Source organism: Lactuca sativa, chromosome 2, assembly GCF_002870075.4.
Source record: "Lactuca sativa cultivar Salinas chromosome 2, Lsat_Salinas_v11, whole genome shotgun sequence".
Taxonomy (NCBI): Eukaryota; Viridiplantae; Streptophyta; class Magnoliopsida; order Asterales; family Asteraceae; genus Lactuca; species Lactuca sativa.
The window spans coordinates 6,413,176-6,438,364 of NC_056624.2; positions in this window are offsets into that span (position 1 = coordinate 6,413,176).

Here is a 25,189-nt window from a genome sequence, read left to right on the forward strand (position 1 = left end):
TGTCGTGCCGGTTTTGTCGCGAAACTTCGACAGGTCATAACTTCTTCGTTATAACTCGAATTTCGGCGTTCTTTATATGTACGGAAACCTTGTAACATATAATACAACTTGGTTAAGATTAATCCTTCTAGATAATCTTCCATCAAAAAGTCATTTTTGACGCCTATCGTCTCTAAATTGACTAGCCCTGATCTACAGGCGTTACGATTATCTCCCCCTTAGGTTGATTACGTCCCTGAATCATCAACGAAATAGGAATTGCATAATGATTTCACACGTTATTTATTCATCCTAGGTAATAACCGTAAATTCTATGTTTCCTCGAAAGAGTATTTAACTTTACGGATTTCTTGATCGCAGAAGATGCCCAAATCTTGCATCTGCTTATCGTACTATGTTGTACTTTCAATCGTAACCCTCAAGTTACCAAATAAGTCGTTATTATGGACTCCTTCTTCTCAGGATAATTACTTTCATTTATCTATTGTAACAAACCGATGGGTCATGCTCTATCGACCTCTCATCGCACGATGCGACGCTTAGACTCGGTCTTTAATAAAGTTAAATTCAAGAATGGAATATACCTTCCTTCATATTCTAATGTGATATAATCACATTTAAGTATGTATCATTTCTACCTACAAACTTCTTTTAACAACGAGCGCGACACTATCAATCGCATTAACTTCAACCTTCTGACTTGAGTCAGATGTTACATCTAACTTGGTCCTCTAAACCACGTAACATACTCCTCGTAGTCAAACTCAAATTTAAAGATGACCACTAGGGTCGGAACAAGAACCATATTACTAGTCATTATCGAAACAATGGTAATGACATATCAGAATAAAATGGAATCAATCACTAGCTTCTTGGTAACCTTGTGACTTTCCCTGATCCAAGTGCGAGTCTTATGCTTCCGGTAATATATGCATCTACTACCTTTCACACCTACTCATACTCATCCCAAGTATTGTCCCACAGTCGACCAAGTCACCATACAGGAAAATCAGATAATCATTCAACACATCAGTTATCAAAACTAGGGTTTATATTAATTCCTTGAGACGATTACACAAAAGTTCAAGTTCACCCTATACTATGCCTCTAATAGGCTACATACATGATACTTTTCATATCGCTACTTTATAACTTGATCTTTAGATATAAGATCCTTATTCCTGATTCCTTGCATTGCCATCTGCTTCATCAAGGATCATTTGAAATGCTCTTGCCTTTAGCTTTAGCGGCGCCTCTAGCCTTGCTGCTTGATTTTTCCTTGGGCAGTCTTGCTTGAAGTGCCCCTCTTCGTTACATTCGTAACACACCTTTCTGTTGAAAATACATTCATCGGCGTAGTGCCCATGCTTTCGACACTTGAAACATGTCACCTCCATGCCACATTTTCCTGAGTGCTTCTTCTTGCACTTATCGCACCACCTTGCCTCATCCCTTCCTCCTCCTCCAGACTTCAAGAATTTTATTTTCTCATTAGAACCTGAAGTTCCTTCTAACTTTCTCTTCTCGCCAACTTCAACCTTACTGTCAGTCCTCCCCTTGATCATATTCTCAACAGACTTGGCAGCCCAAATAGCTGCCTCTAGAGTAGGTGCCTGACGCACTGGCACTGCATACTCCCAAGGGAGTCCCTTTGCGTACCGGTCGACTTTTGTCAGTTCGTCTGGGATGATGCGCAAAGCAAAATCCATCTTGTCTGTGAAGGCATTAGTGTATTCATCCACTGACATGCTGCCTTTCTTCAATATCAAAAATTTGTTCTCCAACTCTAGCAGGTTTTGGGCCGAGCAGAACTTGCGCTTGAATTGCACCAAGAACTCTGTCCAGGTCAGTTGTAGTTGCTCATTAGGGCTTAGGATCTTCCCTAGAGTGTTCCACCATCGAACGGCTCCACCTTGGAACTGACGCACTGCATAGATAGTCTGCAACTTGCCTCTGCAGCCATAAGTCATGAAGGCTAACTCCATTTCTGAGATCCAATCCATAACTCCAATCGGATCCTCCTTTCCGTTGAAGGTCGATGGTTTGCAAGTTAGAAATTCCTTGTACTTGCATCCCATTCCCTCATTCCTTCCATCATGTTTGTGTTGCCTAACTATTGGTGGGTTGGCTTGACCAACAGACCCACTGCAGTTTCCACCTTCCGAGTGCCCTTCATTTAATTCAGGCTCTTCCACACGAATTGACAGTTCTTCACGATTCTGTTGAAGCAACCGCCTAGTCTCCTCCATTTGAAGATCCAACATCGTTTGAATCATCAATTGTACACCAGCCATTGTCATCGGCTCAGGTGCTGCTGCCACGACATGTATTTGCTCAATCACTGGTGGTTGATTCCTGTTTTCATCAGCATTTCCAACTCCACTTCTTGTTCTCACCATTTTTGATCTACACACCGAATAAGGTGAAATTAGATCCTCATTCACGATAGATATTCAAATCGTCCTTATCACTCCGAAACGTTTATATGCTAGTTCTAATATCGTAGTCGTACGCTTAGAATCCTAAACACATAAGGTTTCCAGATCCGGTCGGCAACAGACCATACATCCAAACAAATAATAGCACCAATATAGCTATCACACAAAACATTTAGCACATAAAAGCATTTTAGGCATCATTTCTAAAATAAACTAGTGCTTGTGTCAATTTAGGTGTACTACCTAACATATTTTAGACACACTCCTCACAATCATTACTTAGCATTCTAAGTTTAAGTCTAGAAATTTCCTACAAATTCCTAGTTCGCTTAAACTAATGCTCTGATACCAACTGTGACATCCCCATTTTCACAGCCAGAAAAGACCGATTTGTTTATGCTTTGTTTTATAAAATCAGAGTAATCGTTTAAAGAAAACGGTTGCGGAATTTGTTCCCAATACAAGATATGATAATAACTTATCAAAGAATTTCTCAAAGAGAATGTATTTTCATTTATTAATAAAACCTCGGGATGTCATGTTCCGATACAGACATATAAGCAGAAACAGAACTTACATTCATTTACACTAATGAATTATATCTCCTTTAAATCTCTCTGTGAAATATGTCTTCGTATTGATACCTGTGATATAAAGGAAACTGAGTGGGTCAGGCTTGGGAGCCTGGTGAGCATATAGGGTTTTCAACCCACAATAATATAATTATTATATTCAACCATCAAACAATCAACTCAATTACCCATCCCTATTATCTTCCTTCAGATTTTACCCTAGGAATTCAACTACCCGTCATTCTTTCATTCCTAAGGATTGACCTAAGGAATTAGCACAAACTTCCATTGCTACATAAGGCGCATCTGCCTACATTATCCTTTAAGCGCCTCTGCCAGGATTACGACATTCACTATTAGGCACATCTACCAATATTATCCTTAAGCGTATCTGCTACTATTATGTCATTCTCTATTTGGTGCATCTACCAATATTATTCCTAAGCGCATCTGCTAGCATTATGACATGCTCTTTTAGATTCATATACCAATACTATACTTAAGTGCATCTACTAGTATTATGTCATTCTCTCTTTGGTGCATCTACCAATACTATGCTTGAGCGCATCTGCTAGCATTATGACATTCTCTAATTGGTGCATCTGTCAATATCATTCTTAATCATATTTCATACCTCATCATTTGATCACATACCAAGTATCTCATCTACCCATGTTCTACCCAACATATTTGTAGATATAAATACATATACAGTTTAACCCATTTAAAAACTATATAAAACATCCATTCCACACTCATCTCAAATAAACAACAATATATATAAAACCATAGCACGTGTTTTATAACAAATACTTCATATTTATGTGTCAGAAGAAAGTAACCAACACTCACCCAAACGTATACTTAATACATTCAAACAATACTTGTATTATACCCGTGTTTATGAAAGGGACTATACACCCACACATATAAACAACTTTATATTATACACATAGCACGTATTTCATAGCAAATACTTAATATTTATGCGTTAGAAGAAAGTAACTACACACTCACACGATCAGAAGATGATCGGACAGCACTACGGCTTGTAGAAGTAGTATTCTTCTGTAGATCTGGAAGATCTTCACAAAAATCGAACTTCTCGCGGGCAGAGCTTCGGCTCGGGAATCGCACTTCTCGGGATCTCGGGACTTGCTTCGGGATTCGGGAATAATACCGGGGCTTCGGGATGGCTTCGGGGGTTTACGAGCAGAGCTTCGGCACAAAAACGAGAGGAAATGAGCAAATAAACCCGGAACACTCGCATCCTATTTATAGGAGGCTGGAGCCTCGGAGTACGCGGGGCGTACAGGCATACGCGTCCGAATTCGTCACTGCATGCGTCATCCGAAGCCACTTGCTGTGAGTGTCGACATCCTCGGAGTACGCGGGGCGTACTTCGGATCGGATCGCTGACTCCTCTTCGGATAATACCGGATTTTCCAATTAAATTTAAATACAAAATATTTAATAAACTTCGGAAATTCATATCTTCTTCATACGAACTCCGTTTTCGACGTTCTTTATATCCACGCAAAGGTGAGACTACGCTCTACAACTTTCGTATAGACTCCGTCGGCTAATTTTAAATTTATTTTTATTATTTATTTTTAATAGGCCGGGACAGAAAATTTCGTTATAATGTCATAACTTCTTCGTTTGACGTCCGCTCTCGCCTAACTTTTCATCGCTTCGATACCGACAACGAGATCTTCGATTCTCGTCTAGATTGCTTCGGCTAAAAACCGCTCGATCTCAAATCGAGTATTTCGGGCTGCATACCGCTAAGACGAAACTTAGAAAAATCATAACTTCCTCATACGAAGTCAGATTTGGACGTTCTTTTTATGCACGCTCATGGTTTAACGTATTCTACGACTTTCATTTAGATTGCTAAGGCTAAATATTGCTCTAACGTAAATTCACTTTTTACGTCGCGCTGTGTCGTGCCGGTTTTGTCGCGAAACTTCGACAGTTCATAACTTCTTCGTTATAACTCGAATTTTGGCGTTCTTTATATGTACGGAAACCTTGTAACATATACTACAATTTGGTTAAGATTAATCCTTCTAGATAATCCTCCATCAAAAAGTCATTTTTGACGCCTATCGTCTCTAAATTGACTAGCCCTGATCTACGGGCGTTACACCGCCCATACTCCATTATTTAGGAGATACAGGCCCTCGCCCACAGTCAGCTAACTAGGAGATACGGGCCCTCGTCCACACTCTGCTAACTGGTTGCTAAGGAATGTTACGACTTACCCGTAACCTTACAACACTTACCGCACTATCTAACTGCTGGTGAATGCTACAACTATCCCATAGTCTTACATCCTGACTAAAAACTCATCCTACCGGGAAAATATCCAACCTGGTTTCCCAAACCAGTTATCAACTACCGTGAATACTGTTGGATTAATTTCTAAGTCCATAACTATATTTGGTAAGACTTGACCCGACCCGGCATGGTCCATTTGGGTTGCATACCATCATGCACTTGAATGAGAGAAATAAGACACTTATGGTTATTAATATATTATAAGTTCTAGTATATTAATAATAAGAATAATAAGATTATTTAATTAGTATTGATCAAGAATTAATCTAGGATTAATTAAGTGATCAAAAGAAGACTAATTAAATATATGGGTTGATAGTGTAAATCATCCATACTTGTATAGTGGGCTAATGCTCCATGGATAATCAAGTTGGGCTAAAACCCATAGGATGGTCCATGGATGCTTCATGGTGTATTTGTACCCATGGATCCAAGGAAATGGAAAGCCATGACAATTAAGAGTTTACCCTAATTGTGTAACTATATAAGCATCTTATTATTGATGAAAAATTGGCCACTAGTAGTATTCAAGAAAGGGCTAGCCGATTTTGGTGAGTGTAGAATTCTCTCAAGTCATTCTAAGTGTTTTGATGATTGTGATTCCATTTGAGGTGTCACACTTGGGGCACTAGGCACTCAAACTTCATGAAGACATTCTACACCAAAGAGGTATGTATTCTATCTTGCTATAGTCATTGTTATGTATGCTAGATTAGGATAATACCTTGGAAGTTCTTATTTGCATGTATAATAGAGAAAACATAGATCCAAGGTATTTAGGGTTGCATGTACACTTAGGAAGTGTTAGAATGCTCAAAACCCAACAGTGGTATCAGAGCCACGGGTTGTTTTCTGTTATATTGATGCAAATATTTTATTTTCAAAGTTGAAAAAAAAAATGGAAAAAAAACATGAAGTTTGTCAAATTTTAAGATAATTACTTGTTCTTGTGAAAAACTAATTATTTGTAAAATTTGAATAATGTGCTTTATGAGTTGAATTAGGTCAAATTTAATAAAAGATAAAATAATATGATTATTTTATTAGTTTTAAAAGTTTGATCTAAAGAGTTTTATTTTTTTTTGAAACCTCCATAAGTTATGGATATGAAAAGGTTTTAAAAAAAAATTGATTCAAAGTTTTATGGAGTTACAAAAAATTTGGTGTTAATGTTTTAAAGGATTCCATAACTTAAGAATAAGTTATGGATCACCAAAAGTTTTTTTGTGTTACCTTATTTTATGAGTGAATTTAGATTAATGAATAAAATTATGTGATAGTTGGTTTTAATCCAAATTAATCTAAAAGAAGTTCATAAAATGTGTTTATGTAACTTATAAGTCACATTTATGAATCTTAAAACTCATAAAAGTTGGCAAAGGTTACAAAAATGAAGAGTCTAGTTCTAATTAAATGGTTTTATGACTCCATAACTTGTCCTCAAGTTATGGAGGACCAAGAGTCTCTTCATTTAATAAAATAAAATAAAAAAAAAGTGTAACCTTAATTAATTCCATAAGTTATAAAATAAAGAAAAGTTAATTCTTTTATTAGTTTAAAGTCTTCCATAACTTGTCCTCAAGTTATGGAACTTGAAGAGTTTTTGGATTAAAACTACTTTAAACACATAAGTTATGGAATTAATTAGTTTTGAATAGTTTCAAAACTTGCCCTCAAGTTTTGGAATTTGTAAAGTTTTCACTTATGAATACTTTAATTCCAAGTTAGCCCTTAGAATTTTAAAAGTTAAAATTCAACCCTTATACTTTATAATATTATAAGTTAATAATATATATATGTATAAGAGTAAAGTCAGTCTTACCGCTAGTACGTCTCATTCACGAAGCCGGTCTATAAGGTGGGTATAAGGTTGTTGCCTATAAAATGGCAACTTAATGGGTGTCCACTCTCACCCACCGCTTGCTTGACTGGTGGAGGGTCGTTAGCCGAACGGGTTTGACAAGACTATAATTCTCATTCATTAAAAGTATTAATGATAATACTAAGTAACTAAACTCTTAATAATACCCAATCTTAGTTACTTAGGAAAAATGTGAATAAGGTGCTAACCCATGAAATTACACTTTACACTTTGTCTAAGTCGTTAGTGGAGCGTGTGTGGTTAACCGGTACACTAACTTGGACTTAACAAGGTAGGTAAAGGGTGACTTAATATTTATCATAGTATCGATGGAGCGTGTGTGGTTAACCGGCACATCGATTGAGGGGTAATTTATTAAGGGTACCAAGTGATTTGCATGGTTACTTCACACCTTGTTTTGTGATCCTCGGCATCCCAGTCACAAAACCTGAAGGGCACACTCGAGATTGAAACATGCCTTTGAAAAGTTCAATGAATCTCAAAGATCTAGGAGTTTCAAAACCAATTAAAACCTAATAATACATTTTGTTTATCTTGGTGGAAATTGGTGAATCGTCATTCACCTACCTTCAAATATTTTATAGCTTGGATTACGGCATACCTCTTCTAAGTTATAAAAGAGTTTGTTGGGTCCTAGCCTTAATATTTCATATTGGGTGTCATATTAAGGACTTTAAATCAACTATCTTGAATATCTCCCAAAAGATGTCTGGTTTAGACACCTATGATCTTCCCAAATCTCTTGAAACAAGGTTTCCTAATGAAGATGATGTCCCATGGATATCATACTTCTTCACCTCTTCAAATTATTCTCTCTAACCCACAAGTTCTTGAAAAGTTTAAGGTCACTCAGGCCCTATTAGGCAAGGCAAGGTCTAGGTGTGGTCACATCTTGGAGATGTAGTCACATATTGACAAGCCGGGAGAGTTGGGTGTCAAAGTCTTGAGAAAGTTGGTGGTTCAACTACTTTCTAAGTCACATAGTGAGTTCTTTTGGAACACCTATGAAAAAGACTATGACAAGACCCTTAATGATCTTATCTATTTGTTAAGATCAACTTCCTAAAACTTTATGGACATTGACAATGATGACATTGGATATCCAGTAAAGCATTCTCTACCCAATGGAAAGGGATCGGCTATAGTCAACTCGGTTGACCAAATGGTAAAGAGAAAAGCTAAGTCTGTGATAGTCCTGTGTACCATTATCAAAGGGTCCATATGTTTGTATTGCCAAAGAAAGGGCATTGGTTGCGAAGCTGCCAAATTTACCTAAGGATGTTAAAGTCAATAAGTTTGACTCTACTTCAGGTAAATTCCACTATCTAACTCTGTTAAGTTTCTATTCTGAGATTCTTGATACATGATGTGACTGGGTCACATGGAGATGTTTTAAGAATCAAAGGAAAAAAAGTGAAGAAACTTAAAGAAAGAATATGCTGAATCTGATCGCGTAGATGGATTTCTATCGCATAGTTTGAAAAATCGGATTCTTGAGCTACTTCTTAGGAGTTATGAGATATTGCCTAGGAATAGATAACAACAAGTTCTCATATGGATTGTAAGGATAAGTTTTTTCCGCAAAGTTTTAAAATAAAATTTTTTGATTTTATTTATTTTAAAATATCCTTACGATGGCATTTGAGGAAAAATTGTTGCTTATATAATTCCGTTAAGAGCAAGAGTGGAAATATGAAATTGATTCTTTCATTTGTGGTAATGTCTAAATTTACCAAATAAGGAAAGATTCTCATCATCCAAGGTTCAATTGGACCGGAACTTGGAATCATGCAAGTTGTATAGCATGATGAATGAGAACTTTCAAGTTTTGGAAAATTAAGACTAATTACTTGTTCACATGGATGTGTGAATCAAGTAAAGGACTAAGGGATCGAGTACACATTCTTGTGCACTGGTCAAGTCCACCACAAAAAGTTTGATAAGACTATTCATCATGATTTACTTAAGTTCAGTAAATATGATTATACTTACAAGCTTAAGTGTAACTCTGAGACATTGGAAAAGGTTCCAATGTAAGGCAGAGCGAATAAGAAGAATCAATTTAGGCAGAAGGATAAAAGTTTCTCAAATCTGAAAAGATGGGAGAGTACTTTAGTATCAGTTTTTGTGATCATCTTAATGATTAAGAAACCATAGCACAATTAGTTCTCTAAGGAAATCTTAGTGCATTCTTATGACTAAGAAGAGGGATCTTGAATTGTTGAAGTGGTTAAATCAAGAAGATGAGTCATACTTCGTTCCAATACAAGTCTTAGAGTCATACTCCAAGATTGTAATTTGAGTGACATGTCTCAAAAGAAGGTTAAAACACTTGTCAAATGTAAGAGTAAAAGTTTTTCTACTCTTGTACATTTGAAATTGGTAAGTTGTGATGTTTTGGATAAAACAAAGACCAACTTAGGCCAATTGGGTAAAGTGTTTTTCTTGATTAGAATCTGCACTATCTCTTGGATGTTTGACAAGGGAGTCTTATATGTCAAGAGGACAGTAGGAGTCTTAAAGGTCTTGAAAGTCTCAAGAAATAATCAAGAATAAAACCTGAAGTTCTTCGCTAGCACACGACTTGAGGTTTATAACCTATCGTGTTGACATATCTGTGCCCATTCCAGTTAAAGTTGGCTTTGCATATGAGTTCTTAGAGTTCTCAGTTTGTTGCATAACAACTTGGAAGCAATGGCAGGCCCTTGAGCTGCCAGGTGGCAAGAAGTTAAGATTGAGTTCAATCCATATGGTTTTGGATTTGTCATTATCTTTGTCTTGTGATTATGGTTTGACAAATTCATATGGGTAGGAACTCATACACCATATAAATCTAAGTGTCATAAGGTTTCTCTCCGATTCATGAAAATGATGGTGAGGAAACACTTTCACTAAGTAGATTTTATCTAGATAGCAATTGTGATATTTGCATTCTCAAAGTCGTTAGTGGAGCGCGTGTGGTTAACCGGCACACTAATTTGGACTTGTGAGAAGTGGCAAAAAGGTCTAAACATTATGATTACGGCATCCCTCTTCATAATTGTTTAGATACACAAGTGTGCTATCTAAGGGAAGGTGTATGATTTTGATAAAGACTTATCAAAACAATCTAGTATCAGAAATCTGAACTTTGGTAAGAAAGTCAGCTGATTTTCTGAGTACATGTCAAAGCTAGTGGGAGCATAAGTGTTATGCTAATAATCATCATGTAAGTGATAAGTATTGCAAGTTAGCAATGTTAATTATAGAAAACAAAAGTTTCAACTGGGAAAGAGTTGTTTTGCTATACTTAAGGGAGAGGAAATTATACTTCATCTCAAATCTATAAGCTTAGATCGTGAGGTTTTAATCATTTAGTCAAGGATATATATATGAATTTCATGTTGGAATGGCTCAACATAAGGAAATTCTGTATATGAGTCCATTATTTGCGTTCTAAAATTCGATTATGATTACGGCATCCCTTTTCATAATCTGAATTATGAGAACTTGGCAAATTGAAATGGAAATGTTATAGCAAAAGACTGGTTTAGTCTTTATGTGAGACATCATGAATCGTGTCCCATATACTTCGGATATAGGATCGATTACATGTGCTATAATCATCCGTTCTAAAATTTTCCAAATGCCTGGGGCATTAAGAAGGGAAAAGGTTTAGAACTGGATATGACTAAAAGGATTAAACAATTGTCGAGGACAATCTAAGGTTTACCAAAGATTGGTTGCTCAAGGACAGTTGGAAGTATAGTGATAATTCTGGAAGGACCATATTGACATAATCTGTAAGGAGGCAACTCTTGTTCAGAAGTGATAGTCAAAATGGAATCTGGAAATGTTTCAAAGTTAGAATTTTCACTCTGTGTAAGATTAAGGAAACTTAATGCAAGAAGGATGGTTCCAAGGAGTTGATCTCCTTTGGAATGATCTGTAATGTTTGTTGTCAAGTCTTTATGACTTTGTGCATAATCATTACAAGAGGATCAATGCATATAAGTTTAGAATCTGACAGATTCCAGTAAATGGCATGAATTTGGAATTCTTGCATTTGCAGTAAGGATTTGGGAGTGTGAAAAGAGAATCATTGAAGTTATGTTCAATGGATCTAGTTCACAAAGTAAAGATCATAGACAAACATAGTATGCATACTTAGTGTGTGGCATGACTAGTGTTTTGAAAAAAAAACATAGTGTACATGCTTGGAGCATGGGACAACTATTGTTTTAAATTCAAGAATAAAGTTGATAGCTGAAACAGTGTACAATGAATAATGTGTAATCATATGGTGATAAATAAAAGGTGTTTTATTTATGTTCAAAGGGTTGATACCATATTGGATTCAATTATTATTGTGTTTCACTTTGCATGTTTTGACTTCCCGAATAAACTAGGTTATTCTTCCGGAATGACTAAGTTATTCAAACCATCCACAGTCGGTCATATTTTGGAAGTAGATATGAATTAAGACTGTCATGATGGGTTGTAGAGGTCTAAGGTGTTGGACAAGGCTACAACAATCATGAGTGCTCATAAGTTCTGAGTATTGGATTCAACCCGCGCTCATTGGAATCACTTCATGGATTTTATCACGAGTGATCATGAGACGATAATATCTTATATTCTTCAAACCTAGAGATATGAGTTGTTACTATGAGTTGATAGTACATTGATTGCGCGAAACCGCATTTGGTAACTCGGTGCTATAAAACGTGCCTTTGTGTATGATTCAACAAGTAGTAGAACAAGCCATATGAGTCGAAGTTTATCCGTTCCTTTTACCTTCGGGATAAAAGCGATATCTGTGGGCCCCTCGATGATTTGATGATGACAAATGGAAGTGCTCGGCCGGGCCAGGACTGATTTGATTTTTTCAATTAGTCAGTTGTCATAAATCGGAAATCGGGAAACAACAAATGGACAGAGAGAATGATTATAATCCATGTCTCAGTCCATATGATATCTAGAATGGAGGAATATATGATCCCTTATCTAATGGACAAGTCATTGACAAAGGTCAGAGTTCATCGACAAGGTCAGAGTTCGACAGAAGCTTTTGAGAGCTACGATTGCCGGTTGGTTCCTGAAGTCATACGCAATAATAGTTTTAGACTTATCCAAGTGAGAGACTATTGGATTAATGTCTAAGTCCATAACTATATTTGGTAAGACTTGACCCGACCCGGCATGGTCCATTTGGGTTGCATACCATCATGCACTTGAATGAGAGAAATAAGACACTTATGGTTATTAATATATTATAAGTTCTAGTATATTAATAATAAGAATAATAAGATTATTTAATTAGTATTGATCAAGAATTAATCTAGGATTAATTAAGTGATCAAAAGAAGACTAATTAAATATATGGGTTGATAGTGTAAATCATCCATACTTGTATAGTGGGCTAATGCTCCATGGATAATCAAGTTGGGCTAAAACCCATAGGATGGTCCATGGATGCTCCATGGTGTATTTGTACCCATGGATCCAAGGAAATGGAAAGCCATGACAATTAAGAGTTTACCCTAATTGTGTAACTATATAAGCATCTTATTATTGAGGAAAAATTGGCCACTAGTAGTATTCAAGAAAGGGCTAGCCGATTTTGGTGAGTGTAGAATTCTCTCAAGTCATTCTAAGTGTTTTGATGATTGTGATTCCATTTGAGGTGTCACACTTGGGGCACTAGGCACTCAAACTTCATGAAGACATTCTACACCAAAGAGGTATGTATTCTATCTTGCTATAGTCATTGTTATGTATGCTAGATTAGGATAATACCTTGGAAGTTCTTATTTGCATGTATAATAGAGAAAACATAGATCCAAGGTATTTAGGGTTGCATGTACACTTAGGAAGTGTTAGAATGCTCAAAACCCAACAAATACATGAACTCAATGTTGGGAAGTTTCCCAAACTCCCAACTCACACACTTATCTTCCCAACAGCCGCTTGGGCGGCTTTCATACCTGATAGGAATGTGAACTCATCCTAGCTTCACACTTACTTCTGCTACTGATTACTTGGATGGTTCCCTCCCCCCCACTTCGATTCAACTAGATCCTTACAGGTCATAGCTTGGAAAGGATTCCCAATCCTTCTTACCACCCCATGATCAATCTCCTGACAACCAACGCTTACCACTGTTAAGGATCCAAAACAATCCAATACCGAATCCGTACCACTCTTGAAGACTAACAGAACACTTCATGAGTTCCAATCACACTTGCAACAGCTACATAATCCTGAGAACCTACTCTAAAAAGGGTACGACTATGAACTACTACTCTAAATTCCATGGTATGCAGTTGGCATATAACTCAATCATAAACGGGAAACATAATTATGAAATAAATCTGCTAACATCGATGCAATACAATAACAATATAATCATAAATAAAGATTGATAAAAGGTAAAAGATACACACCTGTAACATCAGGAGTTGCTCGTGTCTCCACTATAGAAAATTAGAAAGCCCTGCTCCTCACCGCATGCGCCTCTGCTCGGCCGTGACGGCCATCGGTGATCCTCAGCGTCGCAGGGGCAGGTGTCATCACTGGTCCCACAGTAACCAAACTCGGACATTGGGCGTTCTTGTGGCCCTGCTGAATGTAGTGGAAACAGATCAAGGATGATCCCTAGGTGGTGGTAGTAGTACAATCCCTTCTATAATGACCAATCTGGCCGCACTTGAAGCATGCTGAATCACCACCATTGCCGCTCCTACACGCAGGCTTGTGCATCCTGCCGTACTTGCCACATTGGTTGCGGCCCTGATAGTCTCTCAACCTCGAATTTGACCCCTTGGGTCTCTTGCCCGAACCTGTGGCTACCTGAATCTCATTCGGCTTCCTCTTCCTCTCTGTCTCTAAATCAATCCATCTTTCACTGGATGGAGCAATCATATCCTCAAGCGTCTTGCAGCTGGACCTACTCACAAATTGCCTGATGTCACTCATCAACATCTCATGATATCGGACCTTCTTTATCTCCTCGTCCGCCACATACTGCGGAACAAGAAAATCCCTCTCCATGAACTTGGCAGTGATCTCCGTCACCGTCTCTATCGTCTGCTAGAGGTCCTAGAACTCCTGTGCTAACTGTTGTACCTTAATCACCGGTGCAAAATTGGCCTTGAATCTAGCCGAGAAGTCACTCCATATCATCGCGTTCAACGTGGCATCATCCCCGATAACATGTCCAACCTCCTCCCAAGCTCTGAACTCCTGGAATGTCAGCGAGACCCACACGATCCATATGGTTCCACAAGGTCCGCGCGGATCGTGCTGTGAAGAATCTGGATTTTTAGCTTTTGTCTTTACTTTGGGAAAGTTGGTGGATTGCTTTTGGCCAACTTTTAAATCCAGAAATGGGCTCCTTTTTATTGAGGATTTTGTGGGGAGTTCATTATCAACACTTGGAAGAACCATTCATTTTTCTCTCAAGAAGGTTTTGGGAAGAATTTGAAGATTTAGAAGATTGGTGTAATTTCTTTTCATCTTGCAATTAGAAAAATGTTTAGTACCTCTAAACTATCTTGTATTTCTTTTATTTTGGCCATGCTTGGCTAGATTCACATTTGGTTGATTAGGGTATAACCCATGGATGATTAGTTTCTTTGAAGACTTCATATTATCTTGTGTTTGAAATTTATGGAAATGTTTTCTAGTCAAACATCTTCTTGTGTTTATTTATCTTTGATTATGAGCTTTAATGAATGAATGTTTATTTTTGTTCACTAATTTCTTGGTTAAGTAATGGACCCTCAAATTAGTAAGCAACAAATGGTATATATGTTTGTTTTCATTTCATTTAAATCATGGAAATGTTTCCTCCATAATGACAATGTAAGCATTTGATTATCTTTTGAACTTGGTAATTCTTAGAATTTAAAGCTAATTAATTTTCACAAGATTATATGCTCCATTGATTTTGTGACTTTAATTAAGAGAATGTGTTTTGAGCTCCTCTAACCATTTTAATAACAAAGAAGAGTTTAGGTGATTTGCGCTTATGAATTGCTATAGAAAAGTTAAGTTAATCCACAAGTGTTGTTCCATTTAGTCTAATGATAAGTCTACTATGTCATCCATGTGGTGTATCCCAAAATCAACCAACTCCACTTCATTGAGTTTAATCAAATCATTTACTTGTTTACTTGTCATATTTACATTCTAGCTTAGTTTTAATTTTCTCAAGCAATAAAAAAAGGAATTAATCCCCCCCCCCCCATTTTACTTTTACTGTTGTTTTATAAGTACTTGAATAAGTGATTTACATAGAGATTTAAATTGAACCAATCTTCGTGGATACGATCCCTTTACCACTATATACTATTTTAGTGTGTAATATTTAGGGAATTTATTTTGTTGGCCTCGACAACCACCAAATTTTAGCGCCGTTGTCGGGGATTGGTTTATTTTTAATCAATTTGTTTCTCTATGCCCAGATTCAACGTTCAGGTGCTTTGATTTATAACTTGGAAATTGAAAAATAAGAAAGTCGTTTGGCGAAGGAAAAGAGAATAGAACATGGTCAAACTACCAATCCTCACGGGGACCCGGAGGTTGAAACCGCTTCATTAAGTGACACAGAGCCCGATTCTAGTCTCGATCCTCGCCAGGAAATTCCCGAAACACCACCTCTACAACAAAATCCACCCATCACAAACCCAATTGAAATGGCGGAGAGAGGAGAAGCTCCCAAAAGAACCTTGAGGCAAATGATGGAAACCGATGTTACACAAACTCGAACTGGTATCAATTACCCCGTTTTGGAAGGAGGTTCGGAATTGAAGTCATGTTTAGTTCATGTAACACCCCAAAACCAAGAACGGCGAAAACGTTCCGGGGTGGAGGACGTCATGTGAAGTATCATAACAGTGTAAAGTAGTAAACAAGCAACAACATCATCCATTGCATTAAAAGTAAAGTTTTAATACATGTGTGTTCTTTAATTGTAATAAGACACCAAAATATGTAATCAAAATAAAAGACGAGTCTTGTCTGTGCTCTGTCTTCTCAAAAACTGGCCGTCGTACCTGTCTACTGGTGACCTGAGAATACAAGTTATTTTGAAAGAGAGTATCAGCCTAAAGCTGGTGAATTCATAAGTATTAATGTGTCTTTTCCTTGTTTGGGAAAGCTGTTATGAGTGCCATGTAACTCTTTAAATGAAACAGTTGATATAAGTATGAAAACCCTAGAAAATCCCATATTTCCTACTAGTATGAAATGTTGTCTTCTACCAAAACCCGAATGTTTTGCTATAACAATGATAGTTTTTCCTTCTTTTTGACTATTACTATCAATACTTAGTCTAACTCCTCATTTACGTAAATGTATCACGAAATAAAGTAATAGGAAAAATATAATCATGTAAGTGTTATCCTTTTGTATTAGGATTAACACGACATCGTGACTAGCGACATGTATAACCTTTGAACATCCGTAGATTGTTCAATTTTTCCTCTGTAGCGGCAGCAGGTTTAAGGAATGGTTAGTCCCGTAAAGGTAGTCCTGATATAAGTATTAACCGTAGGCATCCGTAGATGGTCATTTACCTCTGTAGCGAACAGTAGGCTAAAGGAATGGTTTGTACCGTAAAGGTACCCCTAATATAAGTAATAACCGTATGCACCCGTAGATGTTCATCTACCACTATTTCTAACAAGTGGGTTCCGGAATGGTTAGTCCCGTCTAGACATCCCGTTGAACTGGGATGGGTAAGACAATCTACACATAATGTACTAGTAAATCATCCTAGTGAATCTAGGTACAAGTATCCATGTAAGTGTGTAAAAATAAATCTATATATGTAAATGTATTCATGTAAGCGTATCGGTGTAGACGTATTCATGTAACATGTAATGTATAGTATAGACTCATGATGAACTGACTCTGCAGTAATTTCCTTGTAATAGGAATAATGTTTTATATCTCCTAACTATCCCTATAATAGTTAACTGGAAGGTAATTGATTGTCCAAGCAGGTTTATACACCCTTGTTACACAATAGTGTGGGAAACTAAATGAAGGATGAAAACTATAATATCAATACATATATAAGAACATAAGTATATATATATAGTTTTGTCCAAGAAGGTAAAAGAAATGGTTTTGTATGACATTTAAGAGTTTTAACAATAAATAACAATGAATTGTTGTCATTTTAACAAACATTTCAAAACTAATACTTTTGATAACATGGTATTTTTAAGATAGAAAACCATGTCACGCATCACATTTTGAAGTATGTGAAATCTACTGGATGAAAACACAGTTATAAATACATATGAGTGATTTAATAACATGTTTTTTTCTACTTGTATTCCCCCCCCCCATTAAAGCATTTAAAATCATTTAAAACATTTATTAAGGGGTATGAACTCACGTGTAGCAAGTGGATCGGAAGGAAGTGTCGGATAAGTGCTTGGTGTAAGTGAAGACTTAGACACGCACAAAGATCCTAATAACATATAAAGACATTTGTATATAAACAAATAGTCTTTAAACAATTAATATAAAGTCCAGACACTCTAGGCCATTACAAACACTTTGTATAAGTGTTATAAGTTTTAAGGAGTGCATCTAAGTGTTGTAGGGAAGGACTAGGGTGTTTGGGGTTCAAGGAACACTTCTAAAACGAGTTTACTCCCTAAAGACCAACACCCCTTGAGTTTACGGTCATAAAGTCTTGAGTTTACGGCCGTAAACTCCTAACCTTTTGACTATTTGTTGCTTTGAAGACTTCTAAGCCAATCCAAGCATTCCTACTTCATGTTTAAGCCTTAGGAAGTGTTGTGTGGCATCAAAACACTCCTAAATGGTGTTTACCATCTAAGGACCATTTCTTCATGAGTTTACTACCTTAAACTCATAAGTTTATGGTATTTGGGTTTTTCAAGTCCTTAGCTCAATCATGGCAATAGTCTAGGCTAGATTTAGACATAAGAAATAACTATGGGACTTTTATGGGACATTTATACAACTTTTAAGGTGTTTACGGTTTTGGGAGATCCCCAAACTGTAAACACATATAAATGTAGGAGTTTTGTGCTTTTTGTGTGATACACTCATCAAGGAAGGATCTAGACAAGTCCCTAAGGCATTGTGAAGCATCTAAACACCCTAAAGCACCCTTTGGCACTATACTTGGTGTTTACGGTTTTGGGAGCCTCCCAAAACCGTGAACACCTTGTTCTTGGTGTTCTTGGGACTTTTCTTTGATATTAATATGTATAGCAAGCTTTAAATGACTCTATGATAGAAGTACTTACTTTGTGGAAGCTTGAAATGAACTTAAAGTCCAAGAAAACTAGTGTGTGTTCTTGGTGTTTTGAAAAACTAGTCAAAACACATAAATGGATGCATTAAAGGATGTATAATCACTAGATTAAGTGTTATATCAACTTGAAATGGATAGAACACTTACAAGTTTGAATATCTTGAATTAAATCTTGGATGATACTTGAGAGTGTATTTGAGTTTACTCTTTTTGGTGATTGGGGAGTAAACATAAAATGACTAGTTTGAGTAAACTCATGCTTAAAGCATGAGTTCACGATTATTGAAAGATTTTTCAGCCCAAACATAAAAGTTTGGCCATGAACTTCTAAGACACGAGGTGTTTGCGGTTTTGAAAATTCAAGACCCGAGACGGCCCATCCGTTCACCCGTTCGTTTAAAGATTAATTATTAAAATAATCAAATAAACTTTAATTTCCTAAAAACAAGTAAAAGTGAACTTGACTTATAATATGGAGTGATTGACTTTTAGGTTTTGACCGAATGAAAATTCCAGGTTGTCACATTATCCCCCTGTTAGAGGGAATTTCGTCCCGAAATTAGAATTTAGGTAAGAAAATAGGTATGAAGGACCGAGTCATGAGGTGGAAACTTCCTAATCGAGTGGTTCTCGCGCTCATAAGTGAATTCGGGTCCTCAATTGGTATTACAACGAACCTTCACTAACGGGCGACGGCGTTGCTTCATCCGCTTGACCTCTCGGTCGAGGGTCACTACGGTTCTAATACGAAGGCGAGGATCTCGTTAATCTCGATCTCCTCAAGTGGACTTAAGAGAGTCCTAACGGAAAGGTACGGTTTCAAGATCGAGACGCAAAGGGTAAAATGGACGTTATTGAGTTCGTGGAGTAGGTTTAGTCTGTGAGATACAGGATCGATTCTAGTAAGAATCTGGGAGGTCCTGACTATCTTGGATTTAGCTTTCCACGCTTTACGAAGCACATTAAGCCATTCCCATAGTGAGTTTTCCTAAAGAACTTGGTCTCTCACTTGGAATCTCCAAGGTTTCTTTTTCTTGTTTAACTTCCCAGTCAAGGGCCACCCCCTATTGGGTCAAAGTCGTAAAGGTTTTTGTGATTTGTGAGGAGTTATGGATGAACTATGACAGTAGGTATGTAAGACCTAGAATTTGGCGAATTCCTGTCGGCGTCTCTGGTGTCGACAAATTCTCAACGGTTTTGATAAATTGACAGAGTACTCAAGAATTTCCACATCACTAATAGTGTGTCTTAGGAAATTTTGACTCTTCAATTCCAAAACTCGTGTTCAGAGAACTTTTCGAAAAGTATCTCTGAGGGTAATGTTTCCGCGGGTTCCTTCTTACTACGAGGGTAGATAAGTAAGTCGTTACATGGAGAATGACAAACTGATCCTAGTAAGAAAGATGGACTCTATTCATTAAACTCATGAATGCTTCGGGCGTATTGGTCCTATCTGAGGGGTATCACTACGGACTCAAAGTGTCCGCATCGAGTTCGGAAGGTAGTCTTCCGGACATCCTTCCCTCACTCTCAAACTGGTGATATTCGGATCTCAGGTCCATTTTTGAAAGTCATTCTTTCCTTGCGTTTGCTCAACCGCTTCATCTATGCGAGGCAGAGACAACAATTTCTAATGGAAAATCTTAACGGAGTCCTCAATATATAAGGTACACACGATGCAATCCGTCGACCTCTTGAAGAATAAGACCGGGGCTCTCCAGGGTGAGAAGCCTAGTCTTCCAGTTCTATTTATGTGCAGTTCGCTAAGTTGTCCGGACTGTTCTTGTATCTCCGTAGGTGTTTAGATTGAAGGGCAATCTGTATACAGAAGTCGTACTGGGTTTTAACTTCGTTCACATGCCGATGCGATTACTCATAGTCTTGGGCAGTCTCCGTCCTGAAGTTCATATTAGAATTCATACATGGTTCAACGATCACAATCTCGTTTATACGAGTCGTATAATTAATATTGAAAAGGTAGTCGAATAACTGATTGTTCTTTAAGCTCACATCCCCTCGAGAGAAAAGAAATTAAAGTGGAATCATCAATTCTAAACCCGTAGAACCTTGATTATATATTACCCCTATGTATACATTTTTCAGTGATAGATCAACCGTATGAATCTTTGGATTGAACTTGACGTACTGCACGAGTGATACTGTGGGTATTCCTTCGGAAAGGAAAAGAACTATAAGGTACTCCATGCATGAGTACTTCGGTGTTCTGATATGACGGCTTCGCTAAAAGAGGTTTACTGAGAAAGAGACGTACTTATGAAGCGGGTATTGCGAGGATCGAATTTACTCGAGTTGTACGATATAGTCGGAATCCTATGGAAACTAAAGACATTAGATTTGAACATAAGGCGTTACAGACAAAACACAACAATGCAACTTTTAACTGGATTACAATACCTTTTAGAGTAACTATAGGAATACTGCCACGAACAAAGTATACTACAAAAGACAAGTATACGCAGCACGAGAGTCCCTTAACTGACAGGATCTCGCAAAAGATAAGACTCGAGTTGCACTAGTTTTTAAACATGATTTAAAAGCATACAAAATACTGACGATTAGAAGGGAACCTAAACTATAGTAGAGTCCTTAATTGCCACTTTCCATTCTGAGGTCAAACTCCTTCAGATTCGCCATTGTTCTTAACTACTGGACAGTCCCTTTGGAAGTGTCCCATGGCGCCACATAGATGGCATATCCGATAGGTTTGGCCATTGGTGGTTGAAGTGATGTGTCGGATCGGAGCATTGCAGTAACGGATAGGGTGTCCCTTTTTGTTGCATTTTAAGCATTGCATTTCCCAACAAAGTCCATGGTGATGATAATTGCATTTGACGCATTTTGGGAGTTTTCCAGCATATTGCCTGACTGGGTTAGGGACAATGGGGATACCCGAAGGGATGGTAGTAGGATGTACCGATGTCGTGGCTGTGAAGGTTGTTACTGGTGGTTGTTTCATGTTCTCCCTTCGAAGCGATTTGTCCTTAGATTTAGCCCAAGACTTCCGTTTGTTACTCTTGGTCTCGGGACTCAGGGCGTCGTGGTAGTTTGCTGCTCGTTGAGGTGCTTGATTGTTACCCGGATTGGAATTGTTATTAACAATCCCGCCAACATTTGCGTTGTTAGCGTTAAGGTGGGTCAGAATAGCTGACATGACAGCTGAGACTGCAGCTTGAAAGGTAGCTGCATCAATTTGCAGAGTTGGTGTTTGGTTGAGGGGCTGATCGTTTTTCTTTGGCGACATGATTCTGTTACACGGAAAGACTATGAATTTGTGAGCGAGAATGGTTGAACCTAGACGTAGTTCGATCGCTCATGTAAAGAATAGAAGTATGCTCTCTAAGGTTTGACCTACTTTACTATGATGCAGTCCTAGTACAAAATGGAAGTATGTTCACGAAGTTTTGACCTACATCCCTATGATGCAGTGTGACATCCCCAAAATCTCAGCCAGAAAAGAGCGATTTTCATTTATGCTTTTAAAAATATTTTCAGAGTAAATCCTTTTGATTTGAAAGAGTTGTGGAATTTGTTCCCAAAAACAAAACATGATAAAACAATGTTTACCAAAGCATTTCATAAAAGAAATGTATTTTCATTATATAATCAAAACTCGGGGTGTCATGTTCCGATACAGACCAATAAGCATAAACGATAACATTACAAGTCATTCAACAAATATATACATATATACAGACTTGTAAACAAAACAACCGATGGTTCATCCATCTCATGCCCTTGCGCCACTTCCTGTAATACAAATAAAACTGAGTGGGTCAGGCTTGGGAGCCTGGTTAACATATAGGGTTTTCAACCCACAATAAATAATCATATTTAATTTTCACCAACCAACAATAACCCAATTACCCATTCCCGTTATTCTCACTTTATGTCCCTAAAAGTAACTAACACAAGGGACCTAGTCTAAGAATATTTCATCAGGGCGACAACACATGCTTCGGGGATTCGTCAGCACTATAAGTCAAATAAGGCAACCATGAGGGGGGATGGAGTACAGCGAATGAACACCCAAGTTCATTAACACCTATAGGTGGCGAGCCTGCTAGTGTTCCACAAGACTGTCTAGAAAAGTCTGTGGTCGTCATCTAAGCTCCGCTAGATGACTAAACCAAACGACAACGAGGCCTCTCATCTGTTTATTACACACCAACTATCTACCCATGTTCTACCCAACATATTAGTAGATAAAAATATACATTTTTATACATAGTTTCAAAACCTGTATAGCGTGCTCGATCAATACATTTTCCACAATACAGATGAGGCACACACACACATAACACGTATTTCATAGAGAAATAATCAGATCTATAAGACCGAAGAAAGTGAATATGCATTCACACACATAGCAACAAAATATACACATAACACGTATTTCGTATAAAATACTTCATAATTATGCGTTAGAAGAAAGTAACTACACACTCACTTGATCAGAAATGATCGGACAATACTACGACTTGCAAAAGTAGTAATCCTCAACAGATCTGGAAGATCTCTACAAAAATCGAACTTCTCGCGGGCAGAGCTTCGGCTCGACAACCGCACTTCTCAGGATCTTCGGGATCTCGGGACTTGCTTCGGGACTCGGGAATATTACCGGGACTTCGGGATGGCTTCGGGGGTTTACGCGCAGAGCTTCGGCACAAAAACGAGAGGAAATTAGCAAATAAACCCGGAACCCTCGCATCCTATTTATAGGAGGCTGGAACCTCCCAGTACGCGGGGCGTACAGGCCTCCGAAGTCGTCACTGCATGCGTCATCCGAAGTGTCGACACTTTCGGAGTACACGGGGCGTACTCGAGTACGCGGGGCGTACTTTGGATGAGTCTGATGACTCGTCTTCGGATAATGCCGGATTTTTCAATTAAAAATAAATACAAATTATTTAATAAAGTTCGGAAATTCATATCTTCTTCATACGAACTCCGTTTTCGATGTTCTTTATATCCACGCGAAGGTGAGACTACGCTCTACGACTTTCGTTTAGACTCTTTCGGCTAACTTTGAATTTAATTTTATTAATTATTTTTAATAGGCCGGGACAGAAAATTTCGTTATAAAATCATAACTTCTTCGTTTGACGTCCGTTCTCGCCTAACTTTTTATCGCTTCGATACCAACAATGAGATCTTCGATTCTCGTTTAGATTGCTTCGGCTAAAAACTACCTGATATCAAATCGAGTATTTCAGGCTGCATACCGCTAAGCCGAAACTTCGATAAATCATAATTTCCTCATACGAAGTCAGATTTGGGCATTCTATATATATTCGGAAACCTCGTTTCAACTACTACAACATTATCCAAAGATATTAAGTTTATTTTAAACTTAAATTTTGATGCTTATTTTTATTCTTAATTAATCAAACCACATAATTAAGCAATTAAGCACAAAACACATAATACTCAAATATTACACTCTTATTAAATCAAAACGGGTTACAAAGGTTAACCTAGACTATTACATTGCTAAAAATGGCAAGCCCGGAAACACAGGCGTTACAATTCTCTCCACCTTAGAATGATTCCGTCCCCAGAATCACCCATCAACAAACAAATGCGGATAGCAACTCAACATGTCACTCTCCGTCTCCCAGGTGAGATTCGGCCCATTCGTGTGTTTCCATCGGACAAGCACTAACCCAACCATTCTGCGTCGCAACTTGTTAGTCTTTCGGTCAATAATTGCCTCTGGTTCTTCAATCAACCTTTTGTTCTCATCAATTCTCAATTTAGAAATTGGAATTATGTCGGGAACTTCTCCCGTGAACTTCCTCAAATAACACACATGAAAAGTGTTGTGAATTCCATTCAGTTCTTCGGGTAATTCGAGCTTGTAAGCTTGGTTCCTAATCCTCTGAAGAACTTTAAACGGTCCAATAAACCTTGGACTTAACTTTCCCCTTTTACCAAATCGTATAAGTCCCTTCCACGGCGAGACTTTAAGCAAAACCGAATCTCCAATTTCAAAAGTCATCGGTCTTCGCTTCTTGTCAGCATAGCTCTTTTGACGATCTTGAGCTACTAACATTCTTTCCCTAATTATTTTCAACTTTTCAGCAGTTTGATGAACCATCTCCAGTCCCATAAACTGCTTTTCCCCAGCCTCAAGCCAACAAGACGGCGTATGACACTTCTATCCATACAAAGCTTGATAAGGTGCCATCTTAATGCTCGAGTGAAAACTATTATTATAGGAAAATTCTAGTAAAGGTATATGTTCATCCCAATTACCTAGGAATTCCAAGGTACATGCTCTCAGCATATCTTCAAATGTTTGTATCGTTCTTTCACTCTGACCATCAGTCTGCGGATGGTAAGCTGTACTTAAACATAACTTGGTACCCATTTCCTCTTGTAGACTTTTCCAAAACCTTGAGGTGAAACGGCTATCACGATTCGATACTATCGTTAACGGAACACCGTGAAGCCTCACAATTTGTCTCACATAAGAATTCGCAAGCTTTTCCATAGACCATTTCTCCTTGGCCGCTATGAAATGCGCACTCTTAGTGAATCGATCAACGACCACCCAAATCATGTCGTGACCATTCTTTGTTCTGGGCAGTTTAGTGACAAAATCCATAGCAATGTCTTCCCACTTACCCATAGGCACAGACAATGGTTC